Below are 12,727 nucleotides of genomic sequence, written 5' to 3' on the forward strand. Positions count from 1 at the left end.
AACATAAACAAAGAGAAAAGCTCAAAGAAGAGGAGAAACGCCCTCCAGAGAGCACAGCCTGGCTCTGGTGGAGCCCAAGCAGCTCCTCATTAGGAGGCTCAGGGAGGGCTTTTCCTCAGCATCAGATGTCAAAACATTGCAGCAGTTCTTCTGGTAGGGAACTGGGTGGAATTTAGCTCAACAGAAACAATAGTTCCTGCTGTTAGGAAACAAGGGTCCAGAGGCATAGGCTGCTTCATGCAGAAAACCATTAGAAATCATCAGAAAAGATTGTGCAGAAAACTGCTGTCATGATATTGCAGGGCCCTGTGGGGAAGCCAGCTGTTACAACCTGTCCAACAGGCTTAATAATCCTCAGCGTAAGCAGAGTCCCTTGATGTGGTCACATGTGAGAACAGGGAGTTTTGTGGGTTTTAACCAAGATTATGTCTGAAATTAAAGAGCAGTTAATAGGTTAAGGCTATGTGAGAAGGACTTGGTGTAGCACATACTGAGGTCCTTGAAAATGACTTGGTTGAAGTAAATCTGATGTGTCCAAGGGCTTTTTTCCCCTGAACCGAAGTGAGGACTATCTTATCATGACTTTCTGCACGGTTGCAGATAGTTTGATAAGCTGGAGATACACTGGACTCTATTATGGCTAATGGTAGTTTATTTTAGATCAGTGCTTTCTGTTTTACAAGGGAACTAGAGTAGAGGGGAAGGGGACAGAGGCAGCCTCTTCCTCTGCTCTGGGTAAGGGGCAACAGTACAGGCTCAGTGTGCAGGGGTTTAGAGAAGCCTGAGAAGAGCAGGGCAGTGCAGCTGCCATTGCTGCAGCCCAGGTGCAGTGTGCTGGGGTTTAGAGAAGGCTGGCAGGAGCAGGGCAGTGCAGCTGCCATTGCTGCAGCCCAGGTGCAGTGTGCTGGGGTTTAGAGAAGGCTGGCAGGAGCAGGGCAGTGCAGCTGCCATTGCTGCAGCCCAGGCCCAGCAGTGAGGCCAGGCCTGCCCTGCCCCAGCACAGCCGGGCCGCGCTGCCCCCGATCTGAGCAGAGCAGGAGCGGCCCCGGAGGCCTCGTCCCGCGCGGGGTTTTCACCTCAGCAAAATCATCCCTGGCTGCTCCGTTACTCCCTCAGAGCCCTGCCCAGGGCAGGGTTTGGGGTTTTGGTGTGCTTCCCAACTGCGGGTTCATAAACTTTTGAGTCTGCCTTTGAACACTGTGGAGTTCCAGGAATTTTTTTCACCTGTCACCAGCATGGCAATGACTACTGCTAAAAGAAAGAACTTGCCTGTTCAGACTTGTCACCTCCCATGTAAACACTCTGAAGGTAACAGTAGATTTCTTCACAGGAGGCTATACTGAAAAACTGAATTGCTCCAGGCCATCTGATGAGGAGTAGTCTCATTTTCAAGGATTTGGGAAGACTTTTCCCACTTTTCCTCACTGGCTGCTTTCTGGGGGAGCAAAGTCAAGAATATCTCAGTCTATGTTCCCCCACAGCATGTTATTTACTCTGGGAAACACAGGTTAAAATAGCACATATGAAGTGGTTTTTAATGCAGATTGTTGGCTATGAGGGTGTGGGATGGCACCCATTCCCTGGGACTGCTATTTTCCTAACTGGCTCAAGTGCCTACTTGAGTTAAGGGCATTTACTTTTGAGCAGTTTATAATTAGTTCTAGCAAGTAAAAACTTGGATTAGAAATGACCCAGGAGTCTCTAGAGTTGAAGCAGTTAGAACCAAAATGGGAAGATCACAGCCTGACTGACCAAAGCCTTCAACAGAACACTGCATCACAGTCATAGGAGATAGTTCAGAAAAAAAGACTTTGGCTCAGATTCTCCTAAAGGAAGTTTTGCTATCAACCAGAGTGACTTTTCCTTGAGAAGATTATCTCAAATAACTGCTAGTTCTCTCCAAAAGCACAGGGGAGCTGAAGTAAACTAGCATTTTGTTATTGAGAAGCTCTTTCTTATCTTTTGTTTTTAGAAGGTGGGTACAACCAAACAGTCTATTGTTCTAGGGGAAAACTGCATTCTTCCTCTCCCAGAACAGAACAGAAAACAGCTCTCCCAGGGTCTAGCTAAAGACTTAAAGGTCACTGACTGGATTCCTTAAGTTTAGATTCTTGGGGTTTGCTATGTCTCATTTTTTTTCCCTTAAACATTAATATTATGGCAAACACATTTGCATTACATACAAGGAATGTTTGATGCGAAATACATTACCTCTTTTTCTCTATCTCCAAAAGAGGAAACAGTAATACCTTTTAGATTTGAAGCAAAATGAGGAAGAAATATATTCTTAAAGAAAACAAATATGACTTTATGGAAATATCATCATCAAAATTAGCAAATATTTTCAAGGAGAACAGAAGGCATCCAGAAACTCGTTCTCTGGGTCCTAGCATGGAAGCCAAATTCTAAATGAATTTTCTTTATCAGATTGCTTTATCTAGATATGCATTAGCTGACAAATATTAAATATTCAGAGTTACTTTACTTTGTTTAGTGCCAAGAGCCACCATCCAATTGAAGACATTTTTGCCCCACACTTCAAGGAAAAAGCACAAAAGACTCGCTGTCACCATTTCTCTCTAGCCACTGTGTCTCTCACATCTCCCCAGGGGAAATGAAGGGTTCTGGGTAGATGTTCCATGGCTGTTCAAACACACTGCACACACAGTGCTCGTGTCTCCTTCACAGCACGTTTGTGCTGCCTTTGCAGGGCTGAGGGAGCTGCCTGGCTCTCAGTACTCTGATAAGCCTCTCCTTGGCTGGCCCCACGGGCTGTGCCAGCAAACTCCTGCTTGTTCCAGAGCTGGGTGAGGATCTAGCAAAGCAAGCACTGAGCCCTCAGGCTGCTCACAGCACAAACTGAGCCCTAGACCTTGCTGAAACTTGAATTTGACTTTTTCCAAAGACCATACTTCCTGATAGCATAATGGTAGTCTCATGACTAGTATTGTTGAAATCAATAGGAAGTACTCAGAGGCAGAGGTCATCTTGCATAAGCTGCTTGGTAAGAACCAGAATTTTGCACAAGAATTCAGGAAAACCAGTAGCTCTCACAGTAAGAGCTTTAGACACTTTTCCTCTCATTGCTGTTTCATGCTGCAGTGGTAAAGGAGAAGGAAATGAAAGTGATTTATGATACGTGAAGATGGACCTTTGTTGACATACTTATTTCAGCTCAGGTCGCTTTCTGCAGAGTATAACATTTCCCATTTAGAATTTCTTGTATCTATTTCACTCCCTTGCCCAAAATTTTTTAACATGTTTTATAATCCAGTTCATTAACTAGTCAGACATAAGTATGCCTGCAACAGAAATAAGCAATCTCACATTTAGCTGTGTCAAGGATTGGCTTTAACCATGCACGCATCTATAAAAAGATGCATTTGTTGATTGATAATGTGAGTTTTACACATGTTATTTTCACATATACCTGAGGAACAAAGCTAAACAAGGTGTTTCATGTATTTGTTATTCTCTAACAAGGGACAGAACAGGAGTAATAATATTTAACAGGCAAAAATGGGGAAAATGAGGGTCTCTCTGAGGAATGTTTAATGTTTAAAAAAAACTTTTAACACTTTATCAGTTAAGATATTATGCATATGTGTATTGTAAATTGATAAATTAATGAACAGTAGCACAGACATTAGCCCACTGTTCCACCCAGAATGTTTCATTTGCAGTTTGGAGTGCCTTTTATTCCCTTCTGTTTTTTTGAGGAAGTGTGTTGGGGGTGTGGGGTTTTTTAATACAAAAGTCAGATATTGATGACTATGCACTGAGATGACCTGGACAGTACTGGATTTAGGAAACTGCTTAAAGAGATCTTGTATAAACTTCAGAGGAAGAGAAAGAAAATATTCTTGGATTGATTAAATTGGCCTTGTACTACGCAGCAAATAATTTTTAAAGGAGTCCAAAAAAGGTTCTAGTATTTTTTTAAATATTGTGACTTAGGAAGTATTTTAGACCCTACAGTGAAGTTGCTGTGCATAATCCTACCCCTTCTATGCATCAGTGCACAGTAGCTTCTGAAAACGAAGAAGCCCTCTCCTTGGTTTAAGGAGGAGTGGACATTTGTGATGCTGCATCAACAGTCAGATCTGCTCCGTTAGCATTACAGTAAATTCAACTTTCAGCTGCCAGGAGCTTGGCAATTAGAGTTTCCTGCTTTATTGTTAAACACTGCAATTGAACTCTGCTGCTTTTCATTTGTGATCCAGCTTGGGATGTCAGCTGACACTGAAATGAATGTCCTAACCTCCAATTCAGTGGCTTAAAGGATATCTCCCCAACATTCACTGCCAAGATGAAATCCAGAAATTATTATTCAGCAGCAGTAAACAGGGCCTGTTTTTGCAGGCACCCATTTGTAAAAAAGCAAGCATGACAGCTGGGAATTACTGTTAAATGTGCTTTTCATATCCACACTGAAAAGCAGAACATTAAAAGTAATGTAGCTGTATTTGTAAAGAAACAGTTAAGTGATATCTTAGCAGCTCTGCATTAACACTTGGAATAATTCCTTTAAAAAGTAACTTCATAAGAAGGCATACTAAGATTTTTCAGTGCAGTTAGATACAAAATAAATACCTTGGAAAATTCTTGGTGGATCTCCACTCTTCTGTCACTTGCAGATAGAAGATGACCACTGACAAGCAAAGCAGAGCACATCACAATTCTAAACAAATTCTTCATTAAATTCCAGACTAGAGATAATTCCTGAAAATCTTCATCTAACTTTTTCTTTGAATAACACTGAGGGTAGAATAGGAAGGCTGAGGAAATACAGAGAGAGCTGCTTCCATGTAAAGTATTACTTTGGAAAGGCTGAACAGGTAATTCTGAGAGGAAAGCAGTTGTTACTGCTGCCTTGCTGCCCTAACACACCTCCCATCCCCATCAATCCTTCCAGGTTTATTGAAGAATCAGAATCTATGCCAAAGCAATTAAGGTTTTATACTGGTTAGACTGAATTTACCCAGTGCAGCACTGTGCTGTGATGTAATGAACATTTCTATATGCTCCTTTGCCAAGCTTTTCCTCTGAAGAAAGTTTATTATTGACCACGGGTTTAACTTTATTTTTTACCTGTTCACTTGCAGCTTTAACCCCCATGACCAGGATTCTCCTTTATTTCTACAAGTAATCTTTACCAGCACTTTCTACTCCATCCCACAGCCCCTTCTGGAGATGGGCCAACACACGTGGGAACTGCAGATACAGAACTGAACCATCCCAACACTGCATTTACTACTGAGCAAGCACACCTAGCAGGCACTAAGTACATCACATTGATACCACTGAGATTCAAAAAATAGGTATTGCTTGCACTAAAACTTGAGCAAATAAATATTTAAAATATTAAATCTTTGTTTCAGTTTGGGAGGGGGAAAAAAAGAAAAAGAAGGGGAAAAAGTACTTTTTCCATAGCACCAAAAAAGCACAAAGCCAAAATAAACAAGCAAAAAACACCCAAACCATCAAAAAAACCCCACACTCAACATCTTCTGGAAATTGTGAAGTTTTGTGGGATGCAATGTGAGCATAAAATAGACAAGATTAATGATCTGGGATAAAGTGGCTAAAAACCTCAGCATTCTGTGCTCTGGTACCGTCTCAGTTATCTGAGCATCAGCTATTCCTAATTCCCTTCTCTCCCCCAAGTCTGAATCACATCCTCTGACATGTACTGAAGTACATTAACAGTGACATGGATTATTTGAAACCTCTCTTATTCAAACAGATGTGGGATCCAAACTATTGTAATAACTGAGTTTCCATGCCATGGTAGCCAGCCTCTGGCTAAATGCCACTGTGCCTCAGCCAGTCACTCATGTGCAGCACTCAGCACTCTGCTCCACTGCACCATTCCAGTCCCAAAGAACCCTGTAAAGCACTCTCACAATCACTTGCTATGTATTGTTTTGCTCTTGAAATTGTCTTAATTTCTAAGTGTAACTTTAATGTGAGATTTCACAGAAGGATAATGAACTAAAGTTAACAGGCAAAAACCAGTACATTTTCTTGAGCTTGTGAGAATCCCTTGTCAGAGGTGGAAAATGTTTCTGACAAGGAATTAGTCTCATTTAGAAAATACTGCTGAGATAATTAAAATTGGAAGAAGTCATGGAATTAGGCAGCAAGGATAAGGGTTTTATTCCTTTTACCTATATTAACATTTTGATTATTAAGACTGGATTAAGATTACTATTACTGGATAATTAACCAACCTTTTAAAATATCAGCACTGTTCAAGAATAGTTTTGTCCCAATAAGTGTGCATGAAGCCATTAACCATCAAATAACTGTTCTGTTCACAGGCCAATTGTAATTATTTTGTGTTTCTCATTCACATGTATAAATTTGAATAATGCAACATGAAGTTGCCTGAAAAAAGTTACCATGTACTACCTTGAATCAATCCTACTGTGAGGTTATTATTGGGAACACAATGGAGAATGAAGAAAAGAATTGGTGTTAACACACCAGACCTTGAAAGATGTGAATTTGTCCAGACCTGTTAAGGAAATAAAAGGAAGGAGAACGTGCTCAAGTGGCATAAAAATCAAGTTTGGAGGTTCAGGAAAGGAGATAAAGTGTTGAAATCAATCTCAGATCATGCTGAGCAGGCTTCAGCCAAATAGTAAATGTAATAACTTCTGCATCCTGGAGAGACAGAAATTGCTTCTTCAAAATATATATGTGAAAAATCTATATTTCGTATGTATACGTGGAAAGTTAAAGTGGTAGCTGGAAGCCAAGAATTACAGAAGCACAAAATACCAAAGTTAGAATTTTCTCCCTTTCTTTGATTTCCTCATGCAGTCATCCCCCCGAAGGAGAGGGCTGACTTGTGAAGTTTCACAGAAAAATAAGGAGTTTCAGGCTTCAAAGTCATTGTGCATTAGAATTAACCTGTTATATCATTAACTTTTGCATCCATTCAGAGTTTAAGAGTGGAACATGTCCTTAATGCTCAGTGTTTATAATTTTGAGGCAGCAGCCCCTTCTCAGAGGTGCCTGTGGCTCAGGGCACTCCGGGGCAGCAGTTCCCAGGCAGCTGCCAACAGAGCAGCTCGTGTGACACCACTTGGCCTTTCCCTCTGTCCTCACAGGACTGCAGCTCAGTACAGCTGTGGCAGGAGGGGTGTGTGTGCCCCTCCTCTGGCTCACTGCTGTGGGGAGCAGAAATCCTGGGGTGTGCTGCTTGCTTGGTCCCAGCCTTGGCTCATCCAGGCTCCCAAGGAAGAGGCCTGGTGAACCTCAGGAGCTACAGTGTGACTGAGGGGAAGTTCAAGAAGAGCCAGCAGAAGCAAAATAATTAAGAAGGAAAAGGGCACACACTTAGGTCTAGTGATTAAAAGCGGCACAAAGATACAGTGCCAAGTTATTTTCCTACCAAAGTCTGCCTCAAGTTGAGATACAAGAGCTGAGTTGGTTTTTTTCTTCATACACACGAGATCCAACAAAGAAGGAAAACACACAAAGTCTTGTCTTCCTCACAAGGAGGGTTCTGGTAGCACATGCTGTCCCTGCAGGCATTTCCTTTAGCTGTAGGTAAATACTGCTGTGAATAAAACTGATGGAAGTCAAGCACTCCAGCACCTGCGTGCTGGGGACACAGCCTGGCTGCGAGGGGTTAGGTCCCACTGGTGGGGATGGGGAAGTGAAGGCAGCAAATGGGAGGGAGAACGGGCACTCTGACCCACCTGCTGCAAGCCAGCACGCTGCTGCTCCCCTGCTCCAGGAACAGAACTGTAAAGTATGCCAGGCATTCGGGTTGCACAGCAAGCAATCTGAAGTCCTTTGTTGCCTTCTGCTTGTGCAGTGGATTTTGCAAGTTAAAAACCCACACCAGCAACAAGCCTTTCACCTTTCACCAGGGCAGGGAGGGGCACATGACAACACAGGACCCCCAACAGTAATAAGCTTGCACATAAATTATATTTGATTTTTTCCCCTATATTACTATGGAATGTGCTTCAGCATTCAACTATTCTTGAGCTATACCCCCACTGATAAGAATGCAGCTATCTCATTTTAAGAGGAGGTCACGAGCCTAAAATAAGATTTTAAAAAAGCAGAAAAGTCTGCCTTAAGCTTATTTATGAACAGCTAGCACGAGCAGGTAACAACCCCCCCATCCTCATAAAAGTATGGGGGACAGAAGCCGACATCACTGCTGGAATCAATGAAAAAGTGATGGATTAAGAAGAAAACATTTAGATATTCTAACAAACTAAATATATTGTTTTTGTTAAAATACAGCTTAATCTCTAAAAACACAAACATGTAGATAAGTCTTTCTCTTCAGCAAGTTATTTTATCATGAGTAACATTTATGTCCTTAAGAATTAATCCCAAAGGGCAGTCTTCCCAAAGTTAAGACCTGGGCTCCAGTATTATACTGCCAGAACTGATACTTAAGTTCCCTTCTCAAAAGAGGGATTTGAACAACACACTTTCAAGAAAAGTCTGTGTTTGAATTTTTTTTTTCTACTTCAGTATTTTAGGCTTCGTCCTATGCAATTCTCTGAGCATTTTGGCATCATGTGCATCTCAGAAAACATCTCCATATAAGGGAATTTACTCAAGCAACGTAGGGAAAACACAGGACACAGATATCAGATAATAATTCCATCAAGGCTGAATTTGGCCCCATGATTCAGTTTGTGGTATTTGAAATAAGTCTCTGTGCTTAGTTTTTCCAGATGTTGATTTTAAGACACTTGCAAAATACTTTTAGGTAGAATTAATGACTGTTGAGAAAATGCTGTCTTCTGTAGTCTGGTACAGAGGAAAGAGGAGTGGGCTATGAACACCTCTTACTGTCTGCAATTGTTCTACAAGGCAAGAGGATCTCTCATGGGATGAGAATGGTCTGGTAAAGTAGTTGAGAGGCAATACAGCACACCACATCTAACCAAAGTACCAAAGGCAGTGCTGCATATCCCCAGAATGTTCCAGAGTAAGTAGCAGTATGAGCACAGCAAGGTTTTAAAGGAGATATTTGAGGTAACATATGAATAAACAGCTTACCTAGGACATGCATTGTTTTGAAAAGGAATCCTAATAAATGAAAGATTAGGAACAGTTTTGTGTAGTACTAAGGCTGTTCTGTAGAGTTCTCTCTTTGCAGTTTCATTGCTACTGCCAATGTTTGGCCTTGACCATCAGTAAGATTCAAGTCTTACTGGAGTCACAAGTTGTATTTATCCTACAGCAATTTTAATAACTTTAGTCACGTAAGTTAATTAGGCTAAAACATTTCTGAGTGTCAGTGTCCCTGCCTACCTGGGATTGGCCATTTCACAACACTGGGAGTAGTCAGCACACTGACATGGCAGCCTGAGAAAAACCCCCCAAACACAAGAGAATTGCAAAAGGCCTTGGTTAGCTCCTTGTCTCAGCTGAGGCACATCAGAGGGGAGGACCGCAGCCCAGCCTTGCTTTGGCCTCACCAGGTTAGCTCACTCACTGGTATTTTTTTCCTTAATCCTTACGAGACAGCACAGTTGTAACTCAGAAATTCCAGAGTATCTTTCCCCTTCCTCAAGGCCCAGGCTGGTGGCCAGCCCCATCTTTAGCCAGCCTCCCGTTACCTGCAGGCCAGCGAGCTCCATGGACGGCGGCAGAGCACAGTGGGCCCTGCTCCCCTCAGCCGCCTCCTGCCTCGCCAAGCCCCTGCTCCCCTCAGCCGCCTCCTGCCCCGCCGAGCCCCTGCTCCCCTCGGCCATCTCCTGCCCCGCCGAGCCCCTGCTGCTCCCCTCGGGCACCTCCTGCCCTACCGAGCCTCTCCCGCCCTCAGGCACCTCCTGCCCCGCCGAGCCCCTGCTCCCCTCAGCCACCTCCTGCCCTGCCGGGGCCGTGCCACTCCTGCTTTCCTTCTCCCTGCACTCCTGTGCTTCCAAGCTCTGTGGCTCCCACCCAGGAACCTACTCCTGTGCTCCAGGCAAAAATCACACCCATGGTGGTATATTTCCTCATCAGCTTCCACCCAGCCCCGTGGCTGGCACCACCATTCTCCCCAGTTCAGAACCCCATTCCTCTCCCTCACACCAGCCACAGCACCCAGCAGCACATTCCTCCTTCCCTTATGGATCACCCTTCAGAGCTCACTCTGGCAAATTATCTTCCTGTATACAGCTTAGCTCTCCCAAACCATCTCCTTTATCCTTTAGGGAAATCATCCCACTCCTCAGCTGAGCCAGCTGATTAAACCAAGGCCCTTTATAAGGATCAGATGGGTAGGAAGGAGACAATGCTCCACCTCAGAGATGGCTGGGCTCACCCCCACCGCTAGGACTCACCAGTCACCCCCTTGCACATCTTCAGTCATTGAGCAGAACACAGAAATCAAATGTGTTTTAGAAGTTTGATTGAGCCACATTAATTCCATAGATTATGGTGGAATTACACACACGATAATTTAAACTCAGGGAGTTTAACAGGACTACACATATGCTTATAATAATTCATGTGCAAGAATATTTCTAAGATTATGGTCCATGTTTCCAAGAAAACAGACTTAGTCTCTTCAGAGCTCTTTTTCTCTAGTTTCCAACTAAGTCATCAGTGCATGTTTATGGCATTACGTGTGGTGGCTGAAGAAGTTATTACAATGTCACAAAGAGGATCATGATTTCAGGTGGGGAATAATTCTTCTACAAATCCTCTTTCCATACAAACAGCCTTAGTAATAAGAAATGTGGAAAAATAGGACAAAGATAAGAGATTTACCCGTAATGAGCCAGCTTGCCCAGTATGCTCCAGCTGCTTTGTAGTGCATTGACAGGCTTAAATTTGCTTTGTGTTGTCAGAGTGATGCAAAACAGAATGTGATTTTAACTACACTCAAATATTTCTTGTACAGCCTCTTCCCTCAGGGTGTGAGCATATTCCTGGTCACAGAATAAACGGCAGCCATCACCCCAAAACACTGGTTATTTTCTAATCAGATATTCAGTATCAACAGAAAAACCAACAAGTTGTATTTGTGCCCTGCTCAGATGAGGTAAAACCCCCACAAACTACAGGATTTGTTTGAGGATAACTTAAACCTAATTGTACAGCAAGGAAACGGTAAGCCATATTTTTGTCTGCTACTAATCAGGACCATTTTATTCCAAAATTGATGAAACATAATTTATGGAGCTGAGGAAATCATACCAACTGTAAATGTCTCAAACTTCCCAAGCCACTGTGTATTGCAGCAAAAATGATTGAGAGCATTAACAAAGTATGTCCTGATCCAACATAATTTAAGTCAATGGAAACATTTCCAAGGACTTTGGAGGATGTTGAATCTAGCCCAAAATCACATGTTCTCTGAGGCTATGAAAGATGGGTTTATCCCAACATGAATGTCTAAAAACTAATGAACTTTCATTATGTTTATGTGAACTGCCATTCCCTCACCCCATTCTTCAGTTTCCTGCTTCTCTTGCACAGTTTCCTTTTCCCAGTGGGTTCTTTAGGCAGTTCTGCTTCCTTTAATTAGGAACAGCCCTGGCTGTTTTCCTTAGAGGCAGCGCAGTGGAGAAGCGGTTTGAGCTGAGCTGATGCACAGCACCGCAGTACAAAACAACCTGCGGGCTGCCCTGCCCGCCCCTCAGCACTGTTACAGCCCCACCACAAGACTTTTCAAAGAGCCCCGTTGGCTTCAGCCAAAGATAAGACTGTTTAGTCCGGATATTTTGCTATGACATGGAGGCACAGACCTGTTCTCTCCGTGGGATACCAAGTGCGGGGCTAAGTGGGCCACAGCTCCAGCCTTATAGCCTGCTGTGCCTTATACAACCAGTCCTACCAATGGATCGTCTTATGATTTTTATTTTCAAATATGTTAAAATTTAACGGTATTTGAAGGGTTAGTTTGCGTGCCTAGGGTTACTCTAACACTGAAGGAAACAGTGCTGTATTTTCGGGTCAGGACTTCACTCAACGGACCATGTGTTCACTGTGTACTCGCTTTCCAGAGTGGCTTCAGCGCCGATGCCAGCCGCGGTGCACCGCTGGCTCCCAGGAACGGGCTGGATCCGGTGTAATCCCGCTGGTATGCCCAGCACGCAAACCTCGCGTGTGCCCTGTGCTTTCCACAGAGGGACAGGACTCCCACGGCTCCCGGCAGCCACTAACACAGCGCAGCCCGTCCTTCAGTGCCTGAACGCCGCGGGAAGGAAGGAAGGGGGGGACCCGAACAAACTCCGGAGATGCTGCCTCCCGCGGGATCCGCGCCCAGGTGCACATGGAGATGCAGAGGAGCAGAGATCGAGACGAGCATGAGCCCGTCGTCCTGCTACATCTCACTGCGACAATTGCGCGCCTCTTTCCTCCCTCTTGCTCCGTCTCCCACAGTTGTTCCAAGTTTCGCATACTCTAACTTTTAAAGGAATTCCACAAGTAGCTCAGCCCTGCACAGCGCGAGAGCGGCTTGCATGAGCGGCCGAGGGTTTCCCCAGCATCCAGCCCTGCCCGCGGCCGGTCCCACTACGCCCGGGCTCCCGAGCCCTCCTCTCCGGCGGCCGGTCCCGCTCCGCCCGGGAAAGGCCCGCGGGAAGCATCGCCCCGAAGGCAGGCAGAGCCACCGCCGTGCTCCCGCCTTCCCGGTGCTCAGTGCCGCCATCCCGGTGCGGCGGGGGCTGCCCACCGCGTGCGGCACTTCGCTGCGGGGCGGGAGGCCCCCGTGAGCAGCCCGGCAGCGCCGGACCGCGGCCGCCGGTCG

This window comes from Ammospiza caudacuta, chromosome 7, assembly GCF_027887145.1.
Source record: "Ammospiza caudacuta isolate bAmmCau1 chromosome 7, bAmmCau1.pri, whole genome shotgun sequence".
Taxonomy (NCBI): domain Eukaryota; kingdom Metazoa; phylum Chordata; class Aves; order Passeriformes; family Passerellidae; genus Ammospiza; species Ammospiza caudacuta.